At 43.2% G+C, this 24,713-nt stretch overlaps 1 long non-coding RNA gene across 7 annotated transcripts in view; it reads left to right on the forward strand.

Moving 5' to 3' along the window:
• LOC134339508 (uncharacterized) overlaps positions 1–24,713 on the forward strand; it is a 99,477-nt gene that overhangs the window by 52,895 nt on the left and 21,869 nt on the right. For 5 of the 7 annotated variants that reach the window (XR_010016416.1, XR_010016413.1, XR_010016412.1 and 2 more), the window contains one exon: positions 11,051–11,206. This is a non-coding gene — a long non-coding RNA (uncharacterized LOC134339508). Of the gene's footprint in view, positions 1–9,748; positions 9,877–11,050; positions 11,207–24,713 lie in introns of all 7 variants that reach the window. The other 2 variants (XR_010016417.1, XR_010016415.1) reach the window with 2 other exon arrangements.

Here is a 24,713-nt window from a genome sequence, read left to right on the forward strand (position 1 = left end):
ATCTGGAGCGGAAATAACTAGGGAGAGGGTGAGACCACTCAAGGATAAAGGGGGGGACATTTGCTTGGATTACAAAGGAACTGGATGAGGTCCTTAATTAATAGTTTACATCAGTATTAATCGAGGAAAAGGATGTGGAGGATAGGGAGATCAGTGCTGAGAGTATTAATGTTTTCGGCCATTTTGAAGTAAAGGGGGAGGTAGTATTGTGTATCTTAAAGAGCAGTAAGATGGCTATGTCCCCAAGGCCTGATGGGATATACCCCAGGTTATTGAGAGAGGCAAGTATAGTTTGTCTTACTAACTTGATTGAGCTTTATAATGAGGTGATGAGGGTGATTGATGAAGGTAGAGCTATGGATGTGGCTACATGGATTTTAGTAAGGCATTTGACAAGGTCCCTCATAGAAGGCTCATCCAGAAGACATAGGTGCATGGGCTCAATGGTGAACTGGCCATTTGCATTCAGAACTGGTTTGACCACAGAAGACAGAGGGTGTTTAAGATGTCATAAGCTTCCAATAAGCTGGCAGCATGCTTGGGCACAATGAGGGTCAAACAAAGGTGTTATTGTCTTTTTAAAAACATTAATTATATTCACAAGACCTTGCTGAACGTTAAGAACTTAGAGTAGGCAAGTCCATTAGTGAGCTGCTTGTTGGTGGGGAAACTGAAGGAGCTAGATTTTGTGCAGACCATGATCTTCCTGTGTCAGAGTGGATGCACGAAGGACGCGTGCAGTCTAACAGCAAGTTACTCATCTTAGTCGCTTTTCTTGTGATCGCATCACCCAGTTGGACACAGGTGGTGTGAAATGCTACAAATCCAACTCATTGTTCTTTTGGCAAATGTCGGGGGAGCTGCTTGGCTTCAGCTGCAGCAAGGACTAGGCCTCAAGCTGCGGTGTCCCCTGTTTGCAGCCATGCAGGAGGAGGAATCAGAGTTGGGTGCTCCACCAGAGTGCAGGAGGTGGTGTGGCAAGGTGTTCATGCTGTCTCCCAGTGTTCACTCAGTATTGTGTTTGCTGCAGACTGCTGAAACATTCATGAACTCAGGGACTTGGACTATTTTTTTTCTGTGACTGTATTTTACTGATACTGTATCTTATATGTGCTTGCTATCATATGTGCTGTATGTGCCTTGTTGGTACCTTGCACCTTGACCCTGGAGTAACACTGTTTCGTTTGGCTGTGTTCATGGGTATTCATGACAATTCAACTTGAACTTGAACTTAATATTAAAAGGGACTTTTTCTAACTGATTTGTGATCAGTGGTGTTTCACAGGGATCTGTGCTGGGATCTCTGCTGTTTGTGATGTATATAAATGACCTGGATGACAATGTAGCTGAGCAGGTTAGTGTATTTGCAGATGATACAGAGTTTGGTGATGCTGTGCATAGCACAGATGACTGACAAATAATGCAGTGAGATATAGATCATTTGCAGATACGGGTGAAGTTTAATCTGGTCAAGTGTGAAGTGTTGCACCTCAGTATGTCAAATGTAAAGAGACAGTACCCTGTTAAACGTAAGGCTTTTAACAGTGTTGATGAGCAGAGGGACCTTGAGGTCCAAGTTCATAGCTCTCTGAAAGTGCCTACGCAGGTTGGTACAGTGGTTAAGAAGGTACATGGCATACTTATCTTTATCAGTCAAAGCACTGAGTTCAAAAGTTAGGTAGTTATGTTGCAACTTTATAAAATTCTGGTTAGGCCACATATGGAATACAGTATTACATACAGTTCTGATCGTCATGTGATAGGAAATTTGTTGAGGCTTTGGAGAGGTTGCAGAGTGTTTTACCAGGATACTGCCTGGATAAGAGGACACATGCTATAATGAGAGGTTGAACAAACTCTGAAGCAATGGAGACTGAGGGGAGATCTGATAGATATAAAGTTACAAGTACAGATGAATAACGTGTGCATAAATATATAAATCCTTGTTGCTCTTCATGCCCTGTTATGCACTTGGTGGCAACCTTGCTGTTCCTTCAGCGTTTGTCTATCTTTTCCAAAGCCGAGTTGCTCATTTGACACTCAACACAGCACAAATGGAAAGCGTGCAAGAAGCCAGACAGATTCGAACCCGGGACCACTTGCCTCGAAGTCCAGTGCAGATGCCACTACACCAATGACCAGCTTAAATATGTAGCCACTATTATGAAATGTATTTACAGTGCAGTGCATTCCCAGTTTGGGAGGTTGAACTGTGATATGAGGCAATGCATGTGTGTATGTTCAGAGTTTGATCTCCAAGTTGCTTTCATAGGTGAGGTGGTTGTACCTTATTCTCAACATCTGCAGGAAAAACATCTTCCACCAACCTGTCCTCAGGTAGCAAAGTTCCGTAGTAGAATGCTCGCAAAGAGAAACCACTTCCCATCTCAATCTCAGTAAAGGTGACAGCAACAATAGCATTCATCCTGCCAGCTTGTCCTCTGAACGATTGAGAGAAAGGGCATTTGAAGATCAGTGTTCAAATCTGCCACAAAACTCGTATTTTACTAGATAGCAGAAATCCCTGCCTACCTTTAGACTTCAGATCAGTACCTCCCACAAGAAGTTCCTTGGACCTATCGAACAATACTGCCAATTTCAACTCCATGAACTCCATTCAGTTTCACTGGATGATAGGTAAACTGAGGACAATGTCCTCTCACAGGCATGCATCCCTGAGGCCAGCATGGCATTTTGTCAGATGCATGAGGCAGCTCCCTTTTAGGATACAGATACCCCAGTGCGAGCTTTATTATGGGACAAGTAGCAGATGGACAGAGGAAAAGGTATAAGGGTATTAAAACTAAAACTCTGAGAGGACACAGCATCCCTGCTTACTCTCAGGAATCTCAAGCCTATGACCTTTCAACGTGGAGAAGAAATGGTATTGAGATCTTTGCGAGCCTTGAGGCCTGGCATAGCGAGCCCTCATGCACACCCTTCTAGTCACCTCCAGCCCCATCTGTGAAAGAGTCTGCAGTTACCACCATGGCCTCACTGGCTGCCTCAAGAACAGTGTGGAAGACATCCTTAATCCACGAAGAGGACATTTGAATTCTTAGACACAGTTGCTTCAATCATCAGCAAATATTCAGCTGATGTGACTGTTTGGAGGACACTCCCTCTAGGTTTGGCTGTGCTCGCTGCACATGGATTTCCTTAGACTGAATTCTGGATGACTGTTTGTAAGATCAGTGAGAATGGACACAGGTTGATGATTTAGGAGAAGAGGCAGAAGAGGTACGAAGAGATAGTTTACATAGCAAAAGCAGCAGGACAAGATTCAACAGGGACATTGAAAAGGTAATTGGGCTAAAATTGCAAATGAATATTTTATAGGGTCATAGAGGATTATCTCAGGTCACACTTTGAGAGATACAGAGCTGTGCAGCACAGGAATGGGATCTTCAATCCATCATGTCCTTGCCAAATTTTTGTCCATCTACACTAACTTTTTGCCCTTTTTCCCACATTAGGACTGAATCCTACTATGCCTTGCCTTTGAAAGCGCCTGCTTAACGTTTCTTACATGTAGTGATTGTATCTGATTCCACTGCCCTCTCTGCCCAGTTATCAACCACTCTCTGTGTGAAACCAACTCTATGCCCTCTTTTTCCTGGTAACCCTAATATAGGATACATTTTTGACTACCTACCCTATCTATACTTCTCATCCAGGAAAACAAGCCCTGACTATCCAATCTCGCCACATAAATAACTGAAGTCCTCCAGTCTACGTAACATCCAGGTGAATCTCTTCTGCACTCTCTCCAATGCAGCCACATTCTTCTTTGGAGTGGATTAATTGGATAATTCTTTCCAAGAGCTAACCTAGGCACCAAGTCCCCTCCACCCTTAGCGCATGAGCGCGCACTCACGAGCGCGCACACACCTGGATAGCTTTGAAATTAAAGCCTAAGCAACTAAATAAATCAGAACTTTGAAAAGAGGCTGATGTCAGCCAGGGCAATCCTGAAACTATGGTAGGTTGTGAAAACATTTCTGGCTCACTGATGTCCACCAGGAAAGGAAGTCTGAGGCCTTTCTCTGATCTGAGCTACAAGTGGCTTCAGACTCAGAAAGTCTTGTCCCTTCCGAGGAGATGAAAAATAAATTTTGATAATGTCTACCATAAGACCATAAGTCATAGGAGCAGAATTAGGTCAGTCAGACTATCAAGTCCTCTCCACCATTTCATCATGGCTGATCCCAGATCCCATTCAACCTTATACACCTACCCTCTCACCATATCCCTTGTTGCCCCGACCAATCAGGAATCTATCAACTTCCGCTTTGAATATACCCATGGACTTGACCTCCAGCATAGTCTGTGGCAAAGCATTCCACAGGTTCACCAACCTTTAACTAAAAAAAATCCTCCTGCACTAAAAGCTCATCCCTCAATTTTGAGGCCGTGCCCTCTAGTACTGTATACCCCACCAGAGGGAACATCCTCTCCATATCCACCTTATCAAGTCCTTTCAACATTCGGTAGGTAGATCCCCACGCATTGTTCTAAATTCCAGTGAGTACAGGCCCAAATCTGCCAAACGCTCCTTGTATGTTAACATCTTCATTCCTGGAATTATCATCGTGAACTTCCTCTGGACCCTCTCCAATGACAATACATCCTTTCTGAGATAAGGGGCCCCAAACTGCCTACATCCTGTCAGTCAATAAATCCAACTCTCAAATGCACCTTCCTTACAAATATAGGGTTCATCATCTCCAATCAACTCCCAGCGTACACAACACTGACATACTCCTTCAATTTACAAGTGGTGTTGTTGTTATCTATGATGATGATGAATCTATGAGTCTTTGAGTTGCAAACGTTAGTTTCAGTGACCAGGGTTCAATCATGTCCTCCAACACTGTCTCTGTGGAGTTTGCTCGTTATTCCCGTGACCACAGGATTTTCCCTGGGTACTCTGTTTCCATCACACCCCAAAAGCATGCAGGTTAGTGGGTTTAATTGACTGCTGTAATTCCCTCTAGTGTAGATGGGTGGTAGGAAAATTGAAGGTAGTTGATGGCATGTGAGATAGGATGAGATACAGAAAAATAAATGAGGGTAAGTTGATTTATTATTGTGACATGCACCAAGATGTAGTGGAAAACTTTGATTCATCTGCCATCATACAGATTATTTCATCTCAATGTATCTGCATATTGAGGTAGTACAAGGCAAAAGAATAACAATGCACGATAAGGTGTTACAGCTGCAGGGAAAGTGCAGTGCAGGCAGACAATAAGGTGCAAGGACATGATAAGGAATATTGTGAGGACAAGAGTCCATCTTATTGTACTAGGGAAATATTCAATAGTGTTATAACAGTGGGGAAGAAGCTGTCCTTGAATCATGCTTTCAGGCTTTTGTATCTTCTGCCCAATAGAAGAGAGGAGAATGTCCAGGCTGTGTGGAGGCTTTGATGATCTTGGTTGTTTTACTGAGGCAGTGAGAAGTGTAGACAGAGTCCATAAAGGGCAGGCTGGTTTCCATAATGTGCTGAGCTGTCTCCACAACTCTCTTCAGTATATTACAGTCTCAGGACAAACAATTACCAAGTATGGTCTAAATGGGATTGCTTTATGAGACAGCATTGATTCAATGGACTGAATGGCCTCCAATGTCGAGGAAAAAATGAGAGATAACTCCTCATTTTTCTCAGGTAGTATAACCATTGGATCTTCCTCCAACTCTGCACAACTGACTTGCTTCAAGGAGCTTGATCTCCTTCCATCCAATCTCCCCAGTCAGTTGAAGAGTCTGAAGCAAAAACCAAATGTACTGATCAGGCACTTTACCTACTAGGAGGTGATGCAACCAATTGGAATCTGTAGAAGTTCAAGAGTGTCTTTGGTGGACATGCCAATTCTCTTCAAACCCCTAATGAATTATAGCTGCTGACATGCCTTCTTTTTAATTGCATCAATATGCTAGGCCCAGGATAGACCTTCAGAGATGTTAACACCAAACAACTTGAAAATGCTCACTCTTTCCACTTCTGATCTCTTGGTAAAGTCTGGCGTGTGTTCCTGAAATCCACAACAAATTCCTTGGTCTTCCTGATGTTGATTACAAAGTTGCTTTTGAAACACCACACAGCCAGCTGATCTATCTCACTCCTGTGTGCCTCCTCATCGCTATCTGAAATTCTTCCAGCAATAGTTAAATCATCAGCAAATCTACAGGTGGTTTGAGCTGTGCCTAGCCAAACAGTTATAGGTGTAGAGAGAGTAGAGCAGGGGGATAAGCATGTATCCTTGAGGTGCGCCAATGTTGATGGTCAGCGAGGAGGAGATGATATTTTGGATCCACACAGACTATGATCTCCCAGAGAGGAAGTCAAGGATCCAGTGGCAGAGCAAGGTACACAGGCACAGGTTTTGGAACTTGTTGATTAGAACTGAGGGTCTGTTTGTGTTGAACACTGAACTGTAGTCAATAAACAGCAGCCTATTGTACAGGTGATCCAAGGCTGGGTGGAGAGCCAGCGAAATTGTATCTTCTGTGGACCTACTGTGGCAGTAGACAAATTGCAAGAAGTCCAAGTCCTTACCTGGGCAGGAGTTAGTTCTAGTCATGACCAACCTGTCAAAGCACTTCATCACGATAGATGTGAGTGCCAATGGGCAATTGTCTAAGGCAGCTCACTGTGATCTTCCTGGGCACTGATAAGATTGTTTCCCTTTTGAAGCGAGTAGGAACCTTCAACTGCAGCAGTGAGAAATTGAAGACGTCCTTCCACAAAGGTCTTGACAAAGCTGGTGATGTTTGTGGCACATTCATTCAGACTCAAAGATGAATCTCTTGAATATCGTCTAGACAACCAACTCAAAGCAGTCCTGTATGGTCTCCTCCACCTCCCTTGGCCATACTTTCTTAGTCCTCACCACTGAGACTGTGGTTTTCAGTCTCTGCCAATATGCTGTGAGTAGATGTACATAAAATGGAGTGTGCCTAAATGGGTGGTGGGACGTTTAGCCTACAATAGGCACACAAAGGTAAGCTCTAATATGTGTGTATTAAATGCACTACTCCAGTAAAGATTACACAGGAGCCTGAAGTCCCAAACCACCAGGTTCAGGAACTGTTATTACACTGCAATCATCAAGCATGGATAACTTAACTCACCTCAACACTGACCTGATTCCATAAATCAATTTCAAGGAATCTACAACTTATGTTCTTAGTATCATTTATTTACTGTTTTATTTACTATTATTATTATTATTGCTATTATTGTTTTTGTATTTGTATATTTTGTCTTCTTTTGCACGTTGTTTTTTGTCATTCTTTGTGTGTAGTGTTTCATTGATTCTAGTGGGTTTCTTTCTCTACTGTGAATGCCCACAAGAAAATGAAACTCGGGGTTGTATATGGTGACATATATGTACTTTGATAATAAACTTACTTTGAACTTTGAGATAAAATTTGAACTGCTGCATGCCTCTTTTTTTAATATCTTCAAAGAGAGAATATGGTGTTGTCTTGGAGCAAAGCATTGAGAGGAGATTTGGTACAGGCATACACAAGATAGGGTAGATTGGGTTGGGGGAGCCATTCCCAATAGCAGATGGTTCAAGGACCAGGGGGCAGAGGTTTACAGTCCTGGGCACAAGATGAAAGCAGGTTGCGAGAAAAACATTGCTATAAAGGGAGGGATGATGTGTGGATGGGAAACAGTTTCTTCCCCCAAGCAGTGAGTCCCTAACATCCCCCAGCTCTCATCATGTATGAAGTGCCAGTTTACTTTCTAATGAATCTATTTTTTTTTAACTTTTTCTAACTGTCAATATTCTGGAATATATATTATTATTTGTTAATTTATTTGTGGTATTGTTACTTCATGTATTACGTATGAGTTATAGGTACTGTGTTACACACACTTTGGTCCAGAGGAATGTTGTGTCATTAGATGGTATACAGTTGAATGACAATAAACTGCAACTTGAATTTGGTTTGGATTTGACTGCCTGTGGGTCAGTGGAAGCATGATCAAACAACATCTTCAGACAAAACTGGATAAACTGATTTTTTTAAATATAAATTTATGTTGCCAGTGTTTATCAGTGTCTTCATCCTTCACTGCTCTTGAGGGCAACACAGTAGCGTAGTGGCTAGTGTAATGCTTTACAGCACCAGTGATTGGGGTCGAATGTCCACTGCAATCTGTAAGCAGTTCATACGCTTTACCTGTGACCATGTGGGTTTCCTCCAGATGCTCTGGTTTCCTCCCACATTCCAGAGATGTTTGGGTTAGGGTTAGTGAGTTGAGTGCATGTGGTGAGTGTTGAAAGCTGCACAACAAAAGGAGTAAATAAAAGGCAGAGGGGGGAATCAGCATACAGGTATAGGTACTGATTACAGGGTTAATGGAATGTTCATCTTTATTGCAAGGATTCAAGAGACAGAATTATAAGGTGAGATTGATTAACTGAGGAGTTTATTCCTTGGACAGTGGGAAACTGAAGGGTGATCTTACAGATGTGTATAAAACTATGAGAGAATAAAATTATTAGGTTGAATGTGTACAGTTTTCTTTTTCCCAGGGCTGGAGGGTCAAGGACTAGAGAACATATTTAAATTGAGAGGGGAAAGGTTAGAGCATTGGCTAATTGGTAGGAGACAGCGAGTGGGAATAAAAGGATCCTTTTCTGGTTGGCTGCCAGTGACAAGTGCTGTTCTGCAGGGGTCGGTGTTGGGACCACTTCTTTTTATGCTGTATATGAATGATTTAGATGATGGAATAGATGGCTTTGTTGCCAAGTTTGCAGATGATATAAAGATTGGTGGAGGGGAAGGTAGTGTTGAGGAAATAGGTAGAACGCAGAAGGACTTAGACAGATTAGGAGAATGGACAAGAAAGTGGCAAATGAATACAATGCTGGAAAATGCATGGTCATGCACTTTGGTAGTAGAAATAAATGTGTGGACTATGTTCAAAAAGGAGAGAAAATCCAGTAATCTGAGATGCAGAGGGACTTGGGAATCCTCGTTCAGAACATCCTGAAGGTTAACTTGCTGGTTGAGTCGGTGGTGAGGAAGGCAAATGCCATGTTAGCATTCATTTCAAGAGGTCTAGAATACAAGAGCAAGGATGTGATGCTGAGACTTTATACGGCACTGGTGAGGACTCACCTTGAGTATTGTGAACAGTTTTGGGCCCCTCATTTTAGAAAAGATGTGCTGGCATTGGAGAGGGTCCAGAGGAGGTTCAAAAGGATGATTCCAGGAATGAAAGGGTTATCATATGAGGAACATTTTATGGCTCTGGCTCTGAACTCGCTGGAATTCAGAAGGATGAGGGGGGATCTCAATGAGACATTTCAAATGTTGAAAGGCCTAGACAGAGTAGATGTGGAAAAGATGTTTCCCATGGTGAAAGAGTCTAGGACAAGAAGGCACAGTCACAGGATAGAGAGGTGCCCTTTCAAAACAGAGATGTGGAGAAATTTCTTTAGCCAAAGGGTGGTGAATTTGTGGAATTTGTGGCCACATGCAGCTGTGGAGGCCAGGTCATTGGGTGTACTTAAGGCAGAGATTGATAGGTTCTTGATTGAACATGGCATCAAGGGTTACCAGCAGAAGACCGGGAACTGGAGTTGAGGAGGAGATAAAACCAAAGGATCAGCCATGATTGAATGGTGGAGCAGACTCGATGGGCCGGATGGCCTAATTCTGTCTCTATGTCTTATGGTCTCTTGGTTTAATAGGAAACCTGAGGAGTTTTTTTTTCACCCAGCAGCTGGTCTATATATGGAACAAGATGCCAGAGGAAGCGATTCAGACAAATCCATCAACAACATGTAAAAGGCGCTTAGACAGAAACATAGATAAGACAGGGTTGGAGGGATTATGGGCCAAATGTAGGTAAGTGAAACAATTTTGTTTATTTTATTTAGGAAGAGAGCGCAGAACAGGCCCTTTCATTCCAATGAGCTGCACCTCCCAGCAACCGATCTATTTAACCATAACCTTGTCACAGGGCAATTTACAATGATCAATTAACCTACTAATCAGTCTTTGGAGGTAAGAGGAAACTGAAACTTTTGGAAGACACTCGCGTGGTTCACAGGGAGACTGTAAAAACTCCTTAAAGTCAGTGCCAGATTTGAGCTTCAAACTCTGGAACACCCCAGACCTTAACGTCATTGAGCTAACCATTACACTACAGTCAATAGATGGGCATCATGGTTGGCATTAAGGAGTAGGGAAGTCCTGATGCTGATTTACAGAGCACTGATGGGCCTGCATCTGAAGCACTACACGAGATTCTGGTCTCCAAGCTGATGGAAGGTTACACTTGCTTTTGGAGGTAGCAATGGTTCTTAGTGCACCTCCAAGCTGAGCAGATCAGTAAGTCCCATTCCAAACTCCATTGTTATGGTCCTGAGAACTGTTAATCAGGAGTGAGTTGGAGCACTCCACATGCCAGGCATCAAGTTGGGTGGCACGAGCTCATTGGGCCATGACCTTGTTTTTGCAAAATCCATAATTAGATGATTAATTTATAATTTATAATAAATATATAAGGCACATTGAACACAACATAAGGTCTTGATGAAGGGTCTCAGCCCAAAACATCGACTGTTTATTCCACTCCATAGATGCTGAGTTCCTCCAGCACTTTGTGTGTGTTGCTCAAGCATGTGCAGAATCTCTTGTGTTTATAACAAAGGGTAAATAGTCTTTAAGTATAGATTAATATACACTGGGATCTGCATCCCTCCTGTAAACAGGAAGAACCAGAGAACTAAAGTGCAGTCAAAGAGCAGATTCGCAGAGAGAATGATTCCACCTCTTGTTACCTTTTCAGGTGATTCTGCATCAGACAAAAATGTTTAGTTAAATCCATTTGTTTTGGCTGCCATCTCCATCACAGAGCAGAACAAATGGAGAGAGGGCAGGTGACATGTCTGAATGCCTAGCAGATGCTCAGAATTAATTTAGGAAATGTTGGAAATGGAGTTGTACGGATTTCAGACTTGGGTTGGATCCTCTCCACATCTCTTGACTCATCCCTCACCTCTTTGCCCTTTTGTAGGATGGCTGTAGCTGAGTGACCCTGGGGATCACAACTTCAGTTCTGTGTCGCCTGGCATTTCCAGCAAACATTGAGGGTGTTTTAAGACTTTATCTTCTCAGAGACAAGGTGATGATGAGATTCAGAAGTAAAGCATGAAACATCAAGAACATTCAGGTCAGTAAGGCTACACTCTCAGACCCCCTGTACCTTCCTGCTGTTGCTCAGATTCAGATTCAAATTCTCTTTTTTAAGTTCTTTTAAAAAAAATATATTTTCTTTTGCTCAACATAACAAAACTTTCAATTTCCAGATACATTTACATTTACATGTCTTCCCCTCACAGATATCAGCTATCAGAACACTTCCATCAAAGTATAGACATCACCACCACATCCTATACAAAAACCCTTATTAGTACAGCAGACAGGTTAACACCTACATATTGCAGAAAAGGTTGCCATGTTTTATGAAAATTATTTGTTTTTGAGTGTACCATACATGTCAAGAAGTCCAAAGGAATGTATTCCATGATTAATTTACGCCAACCAAAAAGTCCAGGGGCCTTATCGAATATCCAACAAAGTAAAATGTTCTTCCTTGCACAAGACGTCAGGTTGATATAAATTAGACATTCCAATTCTAATTCCAATTTTGATTCTGATTCAGATCTCTCTCTCTCTCTCTCGCTTTATCCCCCTCTCCCTCTCTCCTCTTTCCCTCTCTCTCGCTGTCTCACTCCCTCTCTAGCACACAGTGATTGCAAACATCACTCCCTGTTGTGATATTCTATTCCAACATAACCACTGGCCAGTTTCATCTGCATTCCGTCAAAATTAGCAAATTTTTGAACACCTTGCAAAAGTGCCTGAAACTGTGCAAGTTAACAGGTCTTGTCACTGTGTGACTGTTTGTACTGTGTTTTGCACCACTTCGGCCCCAGAGTAAAGTTGTTTGGCTGTACCCATGGGTATTCATGTATTGTTGAATGACAATTAAACTTGAACTTGAACTTGAAGGGTCTTGGCCTGAAACGTCGACTGTTTATTCCCCTCTATAGATTCTGCCCGACCTGCCAAATTCCATCAGCATTTTGTGTGCGTTGCTCTGGATTTCCGGCATCTGCAGAATTCCTTGAATTTATCATTCCTTGCCTTCTATGCAGTTCAAACAAAGACTCAGTGATTAAATGCACCTTGTTGCAAAAAAACACGTGAGCCTGATCTTAGATACAGGAGGCATACTGTACATACTTTAGAACAGTTTAGGAGATGGGTGGGTGTTAAAAGATGAATGTTATCATTATACCATGTACAGACAGGATTTATAGATTTATATGACATATCAAAGTTCCCGGGTAATAGTTCACGTTAGGTCGCTTTGTGAGGGAGTGTATCAGGCAATGATTAAACGGCACTACACTTCCCATGAGTTGAATGAGACCAGATCATGTAAATAAAGAGACTCTCGCTGCTCCAGTGACATTGCTCTGCTAAATCTAAATGACATCTGAATCATTAAACATTTCACTGTCGCTGGATTAATACTTCCTTTAATCTTTCCGGCTATTGGAAACCTGAATATATTTTTGTCACATGAGCATGTTCCATCAGCAGTAGGAAATTCCGCCCTTGCGTCTATTTCATTATTCCAGAAGGTCATGACTCGTCTTTCTTCTGCATTCGTTCGCATACCTGTACGGTATCTGAAATATCCTCAATCCTTCATGTCCTGAATCCTCAGACGTGAATACTCTCAATAACTGGGTCTCCACAGTCCCCCTAAATTGACCATTACAACCACCCCCCGCCCCCCGGTTGAAGAAATGTCTCTTTATCTCTGTCCTGAAAGGCCAACCTCCAGTACTAAGACCGCGACCCCTGGTTTCGGTCATCCCGGCCAGGAGGGATATCATCCCTGAACCGACCTTGTGTAAGAATTTGGTCGGCTCCCCGTCCAAAAGCGTGGGTCACGGAGCAGACTAAACCAGCTACTTGTTGACAGTCAGGGTCTCGCTAGATCCTCAGCTCCCGCGGGTATAACCTTCAATTCTTCACATTGAGTTCATTTCTCACAGCACGCGTCCTAATGACTCCAGTTGGGAATGAACAGTTCCTTTCAGTGAAACAGAAACTGTAAAAGCAATTAGACTCTCGCCAGAAGTTAATTCTGAGACTTCAGATTGCGAGTTCTCCCCTTTAGAGAGCCCGTTGCCCTGACGTTTACACCACCCCTCCCAGATATATACCGTCACATTGGCCACTATATTAGGTTCACCTGTACACCTGTTCGTAAAAGAAATATCTATTAAGTCACGTGGCCGCAACTCAATGCATAAAAACATGGAAGCATGGTCAAGAGGTTCAGTTGTTCAGACCAAACATCAAAATGGGGAAGAAATCTAAGTCACTTTGACCGTGGAATGATTGTTGCTGCCGTAGAGGGTAGCTTGAGCATCTCAGAAACTGCTGATCTCCCATTTGCACGCTCATCTCTCGAATTTAAAGAATTTAGATTAGATTAGATTCGATTAGATTCAACTTAATTGTCATTGTGCCGAGTACAGAAACAAAGCCAATGAAATGCAGTTAGCATCTAACCAGAAATGCAAAGAATAGTGTTATTTACAAAATAACTGCGAATAAAAAGTAAGTGCTACAGCACACAAATATAAAAGTGCTGAGACAGTACAACATGGGTGCAATACTGCTTAGCGCTGTGATGAGAGGTTCAGCAGGGTCACAGCCTCAGGGAAGAAGCTCTTCCTGTGCCTGCTGGTGCGGGAGCGGAGGCTCCTGTAGCACCTACCGGATGGGAGGAGAGTAAAAAGTCCATGGTTAGGGTGAGATGCAACCCCGATAATGCTTTTCGCCCTGCCCAGGCAGCGTTTATGGTAGATGTTCTCAATGGTGGGCAATTGGGTGCCGATAATCCACTGGGCAGTTTTCACCGCACGCTGGAGTGCTTTGCGGTCCGATACGGGACAATTGCCATACCACACTGAGATGCAGTTGGTGAGTATGCTCTCAATGGTACAGCGGTAAAAGTCCGTCAGTATCCTGGGACAGAGGTGAGCTTTCTTGATGCTCTGCAGGAAATAAAGGCGTTGTTGCGCCTTTTTGATCAGGATGGAGGAGTTCAGGGACCAGGTGAGATCCTCGGAAATGTGGACACCAAGGAAATTGAAGCTTGATACACGCTCCACTACAGCTCCGTTGATGTAGATGGGGACGTGAGTGTGGCTCCTAGCATGCCCGAAGTCCACAATAATCTCTTTGGTCTTCTGGGAGTTAAGGGCCAGGTTGTTGTCAGCACACCACGCGGCCAGGTGCTGGACCTCGTCCCTGTAGGCCGTCTCATTATCCCCTCTGATCAGGCCAACCACCGTGGTGTCGTCTGCGAACTCGATTATGGATTTAGACCCATGTCCAGGATCGCAGTCATAGGTGAAAAGGGAGTACAGAAGAGGCCTCAGCACACAGCCTTGAGGCACGCCGGTGTTCAGGGTGAGAGTGGAGGAGGAGAGGTTGTCTAACTTAACTGATTGGGGTCCGTTAGTCAGAAAGTCTAAGGTCCAATTGCAGAGGGATGAGCTGATACCAAGCTGGCGAAGTTTGGCAATCAGCTTGAAGGGGATCACAGTATTGAATGCCGAACAGCATTCTGACGTAAGAGTTGGGGCTGTCCAGGTGGGTCAGGGCAGAGTGAAGTGCCGTGGAGATGGCGTCCTTTGTTGACCTGTTGGTGCGATAGGCAAACTGGTGGGGGATCCAGGGTAGTGGGCAGACAGGATTTCAGATGTGATAGAACCAGTCTCTCAAATTACTTCTCTCAAAGAATGGTGCGAACAACGAAAAAAAAACATCCAGTGAGCGGCAGTTCTGTGAGCGAAAGCATCTTGTTAATGAGCGAGATCAAAGCAGAGTGTCCAGACTAGTTCAAGCTCAAAGGCGGCAGTAACTCAACACATGCCCACGCATTACACGGTGGTGCGCAGGAGAGCATCTCCGAGCACAAAACACGCTGAACCTTGAAGTGGATGAGCGACAACAGCAGAAGATCACCAACAGACATTCAGTGGCTGCTTTATTAAGTTCAGGGGGTACATAATAAAGTGGCCACTGTGCGTATGTCCAACAGGAACTTAGGGAGCATTTGCAAATGCAACGCGGTTTAAGGATTAAACAGGAAAAACCTATATTTCATTTAATTATCAGTCAAAAAATATCCACTTCTTCCCTCTACTGCCGAATTCTCCTCCATCTGTCCAATCCGGAGATTCTCTCTCCACCTATGCTGCCTGACCTGGTGAGTATTTCCTGCACGTTCTGTTTCCTTTCACTCGCTGGATTTGGCTTCCTTTGGTGAAAAAAAAGCGCATCCGGAAAGTCCTTTAAAAGTGATAAACGTTGTTCTTATGCAATGATGTTTCCATTAGAAGCTAATACAATCCGTTTATATTTTAGAAATTTTAATTCCTGCGGCGCGAGGCAACAATCACATTTCGGAAAACATTGTTCCCTTGTCTTCGACATCTTCACTTCTGCTCTGGTCTCCCCCCAACCTTCCTCTCTTTCCCTGGAAAGATAAACTTAGCCCCCTTTTAACACCCGCTCCCCCCTCCGCGCTATCCAGCTGCACAGTGGAACGATCAAGGAAGGGCAAGGTTTCGAATCCTAAACACAAGATTCTGCAGATGCTAGAAATCCAGAACAACCCATACATAAAATGCTGAAGAAACTCAGTTGGCCAGGCAGCGTCTATGCTGCCTGACCTGCAGAGTTCCTCCAGCATTTTGTGCGTGTTGCATCATACTAGGCCGTTCATAATAAGGACGCCCTTCATAAGGAGAGGTTTTCCATGTATAAAAATAAACGACAGCTCACCCCGACGGTGTCTGACGGAAGGGAACACATTCCCAGGAGTGTTTCAGTGGCTGAGAAGTTCTGAGATCCTGGCAAGGCCACAGAACTCACACAAAGTTCTATAAGGAGTTATTTACCAGAGAAAAATAATATGAACGTGGGAATGCATTAGTTACAGTACTGTTATTATGTACGTGATACATTGGCTTAAATGACGCGGTTTTTGTTTAATTTGTTTGCCCTCCTATAATAAGGTTGGGGCGTACTTCCTTGTAAACAAGGTCTCTGTGGTTTATTAATAAGTATACATTAAAAAAAAAATTATCCTGGTGATGCATTAACTTGTCACCCCGACCCCCGCCCCACCCGTGTACAGTAATAGTGACCCGCCTATTTCTGTCAGCACCTCTAGTGGCCGCCCACAGAAGTACAAGACCAGTGTGCTCCGTTCATAGCGATGTAGTGTCCCATCGGGTTTATCCAGTGAAATAGGTTGGATAAATTGCGAAAGTGTCACGCACACAAGATGCTGGAGGAACTCAGCAGGTTAGGCAGCATCAATGGAGGGGAATAAACAGTCGATGTTTCAAGCCGTAACCCTTTATCAGGTTTGGAAAATAAGGGTGAGAAGCCAAAATAAGAAGGTAGGGGAGGAGTAGCACAAGCTGTCAGGTGGGGGGGGGGAAGAATGGCAAGGTGGGAAGGGGGAGAGGGAAGGAAGTGAGAAGATTGGAGGTTCTTCCACTCTCTCGTCTCTTTTTCCATTTCCCATTCTGGCTCTCCTCAGACTCCTCTTCTCCTCATTTCCAGTCACCTCCCTCCAATATCCCTCTTCCTCCCCTTTCTGCAGTGGTCCTTTATCCTCTCCTATCAAATTCCATCTTCAGTCCTTTACTACCTCTTCCATCCATCACCTCCCAGCTTCTTACTTCATACCCCTCCCACACCCACCTACCTGCCCACACCTGGTCTCACTATTACCTACCAGCTTCTCACTTCATTAAAGACAAAGACAGCCATAAGTTAACACAAACTTAAATTGACATAAATTATACATAACTTATAGGTGTATAGAAAATAGACATAACACTAACTACCTTTCTTCTTCTAGTTTCTAGATTCCCTCTTCTTCAGCCCTTTACCTCTTCTGCTTCTCAGCTCCCAGTTTCTCACTTCATCCTCCCATCTGGCTTCACCTATCACCCACCAGCTTATACTCTTTACCCTCTCCCCACATTCTCACTCAGACTGCTACCCCCTTCTTTTTCAGTCCTGATGAAGGGTCTTGGCCCAGAAAGACTTGCCGAGTTTCTCCAGCATTATGTGCAGATTGCTTTGGATTGCCAGTATCTGCAGAATCTCTTGTGTGCATTTGGCTCAGCCATTTACTGGTGAGCTGTAACTGCATTAGGATTCTATGATCCTACTGTATATCAATGACAGGAATAACTCCCACACACCCCTCTCCCCTCTCCCACTACCCGCCCCATCAGACAATCCTACCATCTTGACTGGGTTCAGAGCACTTTGTCCAGGGGTGTGAGTGCTCATGTTAAACATTAATTGAAATATAAGTAATATATAATGAGAGGCATTGAGAGAAAAAGGGAAAGAAGGTATAAATGAGCTAAAAGGGGGGGAGAGAGAGAAGGAAAATGAGGAAGGCTGAAGAAAAATAGGATGCAGAGAAAAGTTTATTTAAAAGGGGAGCTAAAAGGAGAGAAAATAAAAGAAACAGGAAAGAAAGGAGATATTAGAAAATAGGCAGAGAACTGGTTCAAGAGAGGAGTGGAAAAGGTATTGATTTTTAGTTGATGTTAATGAATCACAATCAGGTGTATTATCACTGATACATTTCAGGAAATTTGTTGGTTTGCTGCAGATGTACAGTACAAAACAAATATACTACAATTGAATTGACTCTATTTCTTACATCTTTCATATACATGAGTAAAAATCTTTATGTTAAGTCTCCATCTAAATGTGAAACGTGAAATTTATAGTAATTTATAATAAATAGTATGTGCAACAGGACAGTCAGCATGAATTGATCAGTCTGATAGCCTGGTGGAAGAAGCTGTCCTTGAGCCTGCTGGTCCTGCCTTTTATGCTGGGATACCATTTCCCAGATGGTAGCAGCTGGAACGGTTTGTGGTTGGGGTGACTTGGGTCATTAGTTACAATAATAAATATAAAGAAATAATGAGTAGTGTAAAAGGAGAGCAAATAGCGAGGTAGTGTTCATAGGTTCATACACCACTCAGAAACCTGATGGGTTTGGGGAAGAAACTGTTCCTAAACCTTTTGGTGTACATCTTCAGGCTCCTGAATCTCCTCCCTGATGGTAGTAATAGAAAGAGTCCGAGGCGGTGAGGGTCCTTAATAATGAATTTCAGCTTTCTGAACTTTTGAAGAGGCCCTTGATATGTTGTGCTCATGATGGGGCTGACTGAGTTTACAACCCTCAGCAGCTTTTTCTGATCTTATACATTGATGCGATGCAACAGGTCAGAATGTTCTCCATGGTGCAACTGAAGGCATTTGCTAGAGTCTTTGGTGACTTTCCAAATCTCCTCAAATTCCGAATTAAATATTATATTAATCAAGGAGAGGGAATTGTGAATGCCTATGTATGTGTAAGCAATTGTGCAAGTGCAAATGTACGCAAGAATTCAAGTGTGAATGATTGTATGTATGAATCCATGTGTTGATTTTATGTATGATTCTGTGTGTGTGTGTGTGTGTGTGTGTGTGTGTGTGTGTGTGTGTGAGTGTGCACGTGTGTGCACAAACCTGAGTCTACAAATGTCTGTGTGAATGTATATCTTAGCATGTGTTTCCAAATTGGGTGAATAATGTTTGTGTAAATGTGCGTGAGAGCTGGGAATGTGGGGGTCATGGTGAATGGAATGACTCCTGGCCAGGTCGTGTTAATATATTAACTTGTGAAATATTGGGCACATTGGACTTTGGAAACATTGTCGACAATTACTTGGTTCATTCTGCAGTTTCTGGACTTGGTACTTGCACAAATTGTCTTTAACAAATCAGATTAACATAAAGTAAGTCAGAGAAACGGAGTCACTTTGGTGCTTAAGTGAAGAGGGATTGGCCATGCAAAGCCAGACAATACGGGCATTCTGGCGTAAGAGATCCTTTGCAATACGAGCAACAAACTGAGTAGATGTAACACAGAAAATTCTGGAGGAACTCAGCAGGTCAGGCAGCGTCTATGGAGGGGAAAAAACAGCAGCAGTCCCAATGAAGGGACGCAGCCTGAAACATCGACTGTTTATTCCCCTTTATAGATACTACCTGACATGTTGAGTTCCTCCAGCATTTTGCGTGAGTTGCTCTATATTTCCAGCAATGGCAGAAACACTTAGGTTTATAATTTGAGCTGATAACAGTTGCAATACCTCAGTATCTTGACATAGTGATATCAATATTGGAGAAGAATTAGTTCAATATGCAGACTATAATATTATAGCATTTCCCAAAATTCATATTCTCCCATCTAGTTATTGAGTACTCTGTCGCATCATTACTGTATCAGCCTCATATAAAATATAACATTAAAAATTAGGTTAATGCAGTAGCGTCGCCGTTAGCGCGACGCTTTTACAGTTCGGGGCGTCAGAATTCAGAGTTCAAATCCGGCGTTTTCTGTAGGGAAGTTAGTACGTTCTTTCCGTGTGCACGTGAGTTTCCTCCGCATGCTCCGGTTTTGTCCCACAGTTAGTTGGACGTCGTAAATTGATTAGGCTAGCGTTAAATCGGTGCGATGTTGAGCGGCGCGGCTCAGTGGGCCGGAAGGGCTCGTACTATGCTGTATCTCTAAATAAGTAAATAACTAAATATCGACAACATTAAAGCAATGTTTATATGTTTTGGTTTCAGTGTATTGACCGTATACATTTAATAATGTGCCCATGTATTTCAGATTTAGTGATAAATTGAAACTAAATGTTATTTTTTTTCACTACGGAAATGTGGGATCAACATTCAAAACCAATTAATTAAATTAAACGTCTTTTAATTGTCAGGAGAGAGATGCACACGGTAAACCCAACACAAATGGTAGGCAAAACTAACTTATTTAAAATCTTTCAAATAATTTGGCAAATTGCTTCCAACGAATTGTTTTTCGTTTGATCGGCATCTCTTTTGGCTAAGTGATACTTTTGCTGCCATTGTGTTTCGATTGAACACATCATTAAGGGAAACTTAGACCCGCTCTTACCCAGAAAGTCCTTTGCCTAGCTTACCTGCAAACATATTTTAATAACAGAGCGTAAACGCATCCCACTTTATCTTAAAGCAACATGCCCCACTGGAAGTTAACCCATTTTTCACAACACTCTTGTCCTGCGCATTAAATATAATACACAGGACATGGTTTCAGAAATACTTTCTAAGCAAAATATTACAAATCGCTTGTGAAATGTGTTTCCTTAAAACTGCTTCAGCCGTGAACAGTTGATAAATATTAAGCAGGACCAAACTGTTCAGAAAGTCCCATGTTTGCGCCAGATTGGCTCTGTAAATTTTGATTTCAGTGGTAGGTTTCTTGAGGTGCAACGTAATCTCGCTGAGTGAATTTGCCGCATTACAGCGACATACTTGTCAATTAGAAATGTCAAGGACACTTAGAATGGGCGCGACACTGACATAAAACTGGTTGGCTATCCCTTGTAGATTCGTTCAACCTCGTCCTCACCATGAAATTCAATTAATTTCGACAGCTTTTGTTTTTCCTTTGTGGTTACAAACCGGACTCAGTGTTTATTTTTTTAATGGGATGTGTCAGTTTCATCCCAAGTTTGGATGCGAAATGCAATCGAATGGCAATAAAGTGGAATTAAATTTAAAAACAAACTTTTCGTACATTTTGATATTCCAAGGAACGTACAAGCTCTCTTCGAACATCAGAGTGCTCATCTGTAGTTGTAACAGCGATGTGCATTATTTATTCATTAATAATTTATACGTCAGTTTGTGTGTCCCAGAAGAAGGAGTGTTTGCAGATTAAACTCTCGCATTAATAAAACAACTCGCATCTGCTAAACTGGCGTGTTGCTAACTGCTCCGCTCAAGTCCGCAACAAAAGCCCGATCAGTGCATCAGCGCATGAACCAGGAGCTCCCTTCACCAACGTTCAGCGCTGTCTAAATAACCTTTCCACGGGTTTCAAGCAACATTCATATAAAGTGGTGACTGTGAATCCAAACCTCTGCTACAGCAATGTCCCAGCCCTCTCTGCATGATGCACTGCGAGGCGTCCCTCTTATAATATGAAAACTTCCTTCAACTTAGAAAAACTGCGCATCATTCTCTGAGAACTCATATAACATATTAGAAATTAAATTATAGACCCAAGAAATTCTATAGATGCTGGAAATCCAGAGCAAAACACGCACAGAATGCTGGAGGAACTCAGCAAATCGGACAATATCTACGGAGGGGAATAAACAGCTGACGTTTCGGGCTGAGGCCCTTCAACAGGACTTGAAATAATTTTTTTTTCGTTATATCTGTTCCCCTCTCTCCTCCTCCCCCTCCCTAAATTTCTCCTCTCTCTTTCTCATTCATTCTACTTTTGGTCTCTTTTTGCACTGCACACCTGCACTACACACACACACACACACACACACACACACACCTGCACTACACACTACACACGCACACACACACACTACACACACACACTCCTGCGCTATACACTACACACACACTCCTGCACTACACACTACACACGCACACACACACACTACACACACACACACACCTGCGCTATACACTACACACACACACACACACACTCCTGCACTACACACTACACACGCACACACACACTACACACACACACACACGCACACACACTCCTGCACTACACACTACACACGCACACACACACTACACACACACACACACGCGCGCGCACACACACACACGCACACACACACATACTACACACACACACACACACGCACACACACTACACACACACACATACACACACACACGCACACACACACACACACACACACACGCACACACACACACATACACACACTACACACACACACGCACACACTATACACACACACACACGCGCACACACACACACGCACACACACACACTACACACACACACACACGCAAACACACTACACACACACATACACACACGCGCGCGCGCGCACACACACACACTACACACACACACACACACATACACACTACACACACACACACACACACTACACACACACACACGCACACACACACACATACACACTACACACACACACAAACACACACACACACATACACACATACACACTACACACACGCACACGCACACACACACACACCACACAGACACACACGCGCGCGCGCGCGCACACACACACTACACACACACACACATACACACTACACACACACACACGCACACACACACACATACACACTACACACACACACACAAACACACACGCACACACACACACACACATACACACTATACACACACACACACACACACTACACACACACACACGCGCACACACTCATACATACACATATTATAATTCAGAATATTTTGTGTTGCACTATAATGCTGCCGCAAAGCAATAAATTTCACGACATATGTCAGTGATATTAAAACTAATTCTGATTTTGATTCGTGTTTTTCTCTCTCATTTTTATCCATCCTCTCCCCTCTGTTCTCTCTTTAATGCCCTTTTCGCCACAATTTTTTCTTTCACCACCACCCCCCCCTCCCCCCGCTACCCAGCGCTCTTTCCTTTCTTTTGTTTTCCCCCTCTCATTTTTCTCATTTTCTCTGGAATCAAAAAGAAGCTTCGGTTATCCCTCGACCTAAGGAAGATGCTGTTGACATTCTCTACTACACGTCATTCCAGCCAGCGGCTTCGCACAGACCAGCACGTATTAGTGTGAACCCACTTGGAGTGCTAATGTCGCCACTTGCTCTGTATGCCTGCAAAATATTTAATTCGAATTGTTCCAACTGAATAGACCTGTGCTTGCTGACTTTCCAAATGCCTGATCAAACCTGGCTCTATCAATAGCGGCTTGGCTTTCAGATTACTGCTGAATATGAATGTGTAACACCGTCTCTATCACCAATTATTTATTTTCTATATGGTGTTTAATTACTACAGCGTTTAAAAATAGTAATTTTGCTCAGAATTGATGTTCCATCAGGCCCCTGAACCAGTGTAGATAACTTTACTAACTCCAGCACTGAACTAATTCCATAACCCTTTGGACTCGCTGTGGACTCTACAACACATGCTCTCAATATTATTTATTATTTATTGGTATTATTTTTATATACGCAATTTGGTTCTCTTTTGCACGTTGGTTGGTTGTCTTTGTAGTAGCTCTTATATGCAGTTTTCCATTGATTATATTGTGTTTATTTGTATCGACTGTGAATGCCTGCAAGAAAATGAATTTCAGGGTTGTGTATGGTGACATATATGTACTTTGATAACAAATTTAACTTTGAAATCTCGAAAATGAAAACAGACTCTGACAAGCAATTCAATCCGCAAAGGATGATGCTGTGAAGTTGCAATATTTATTGCAGTAACACTTTACACAATAATGCAACATTGCTTACAGTTAACCGGAGGAAAAATTTTTTTGGTAATTTTCCTTTCTCGAATGGGAGTCTAATTTTGCATCATGTCGTTGTTTTAATGACACGTAAATATATTTGGAGCATTCCAATCACTTTGTTGCTTGAATGACCACGGTGAGCGTGGTGCTGCGGAGACCCTGATTAAGCTGCATCCCGCTTAATTTTAGCAGTCCTTACTGCCCCCTTGTCTGGATATACCTGCCTATATACAAGTGTCCTCGCCCCATGTCACTAAAGCTTTCCGATCTGTGAGGTACTTCCCCGGATTTTGCTCCTTTTCTTGCGGGTTCGTGGCAGGTCTAGCGTGATATTTACTGCTCTGCCAGGCTCTCGGCAACCTCCCCCCTCCCCGACCCTCTCCGCTGGTGTCAGGTAAATCCTCAAAAGCCAACTGCAGCAACTGTGCCCCTTTCTAAGCTGCTCCAAATAAAGTCTGAACAAAACTAGACGGTGGGACGGCACGTAAACTGCAAAGTGTGGCCCTGTGCGTCATAAAAATAAAGTCGGCCAACTTCAAATCGATGGGAAACGCACTCTTAAATTTCTCCATCTGCGGGTCTCCTTACTGTAATGACTGAACATATTTTACAGTAGAGGTTTAACAGAAGGGGGGGGTGGAAAAGCCATTATATTTCCAATCTGAGCTGTGTTTTGCAAGTGAATTCGGAGTGAGCTGAGGCGAGGGATAGGGAACGCCGCTTGAATACTGAGTTCCCCCTTTTGTTCTGACCCTTTTTTTAAAATAAATGCACTTCAGAAAGCTGCCAAAGTAAGCCTTACCAGGGCTGTGCTCGGAATGACAAGTCGGCCACCAGCTCCCCCTTCCTAAGTGCGCTGGCAGGTTAAACTGCCAGTGGGGGTGGCACTGCAGAGGGCGATGCCAGCTCCCACCCAGGCGTCTGGCCATATGTAATCGCTGGAACTGATGCCCCGTTCTGCTCTGAAAAGACAACGGTCTCCAGATTTACTCTCTCGTTTGTCCCTGCTTTCAAACCTTCTCCCTTCCAAAACTCTGCGTCTCTCCCCCCCCCCCCCACACACACACACACACACGTTTCCTTCACCCCTCTGTTGATGGTCATGCCTGCTGTTACCCAGACCCTAAGCCCCGGAACTCGTTCCTTTCGCCTCTTTACCTTCTCTT

This window comes from Mobula hypostoma, chromosome 29 (genome assembly GCF_963921235.1).
Source record: "Mobula hypostoma chromosome 29, sMobHyp1.1, whole genome shotgun sequence".
Lineage (NCBI taxonomy): Eukaryota > Metazoa > Chordata > Chondrichthyes > Myliobatiformes > Myliobatidae > Mobula > Mobula hypostoma.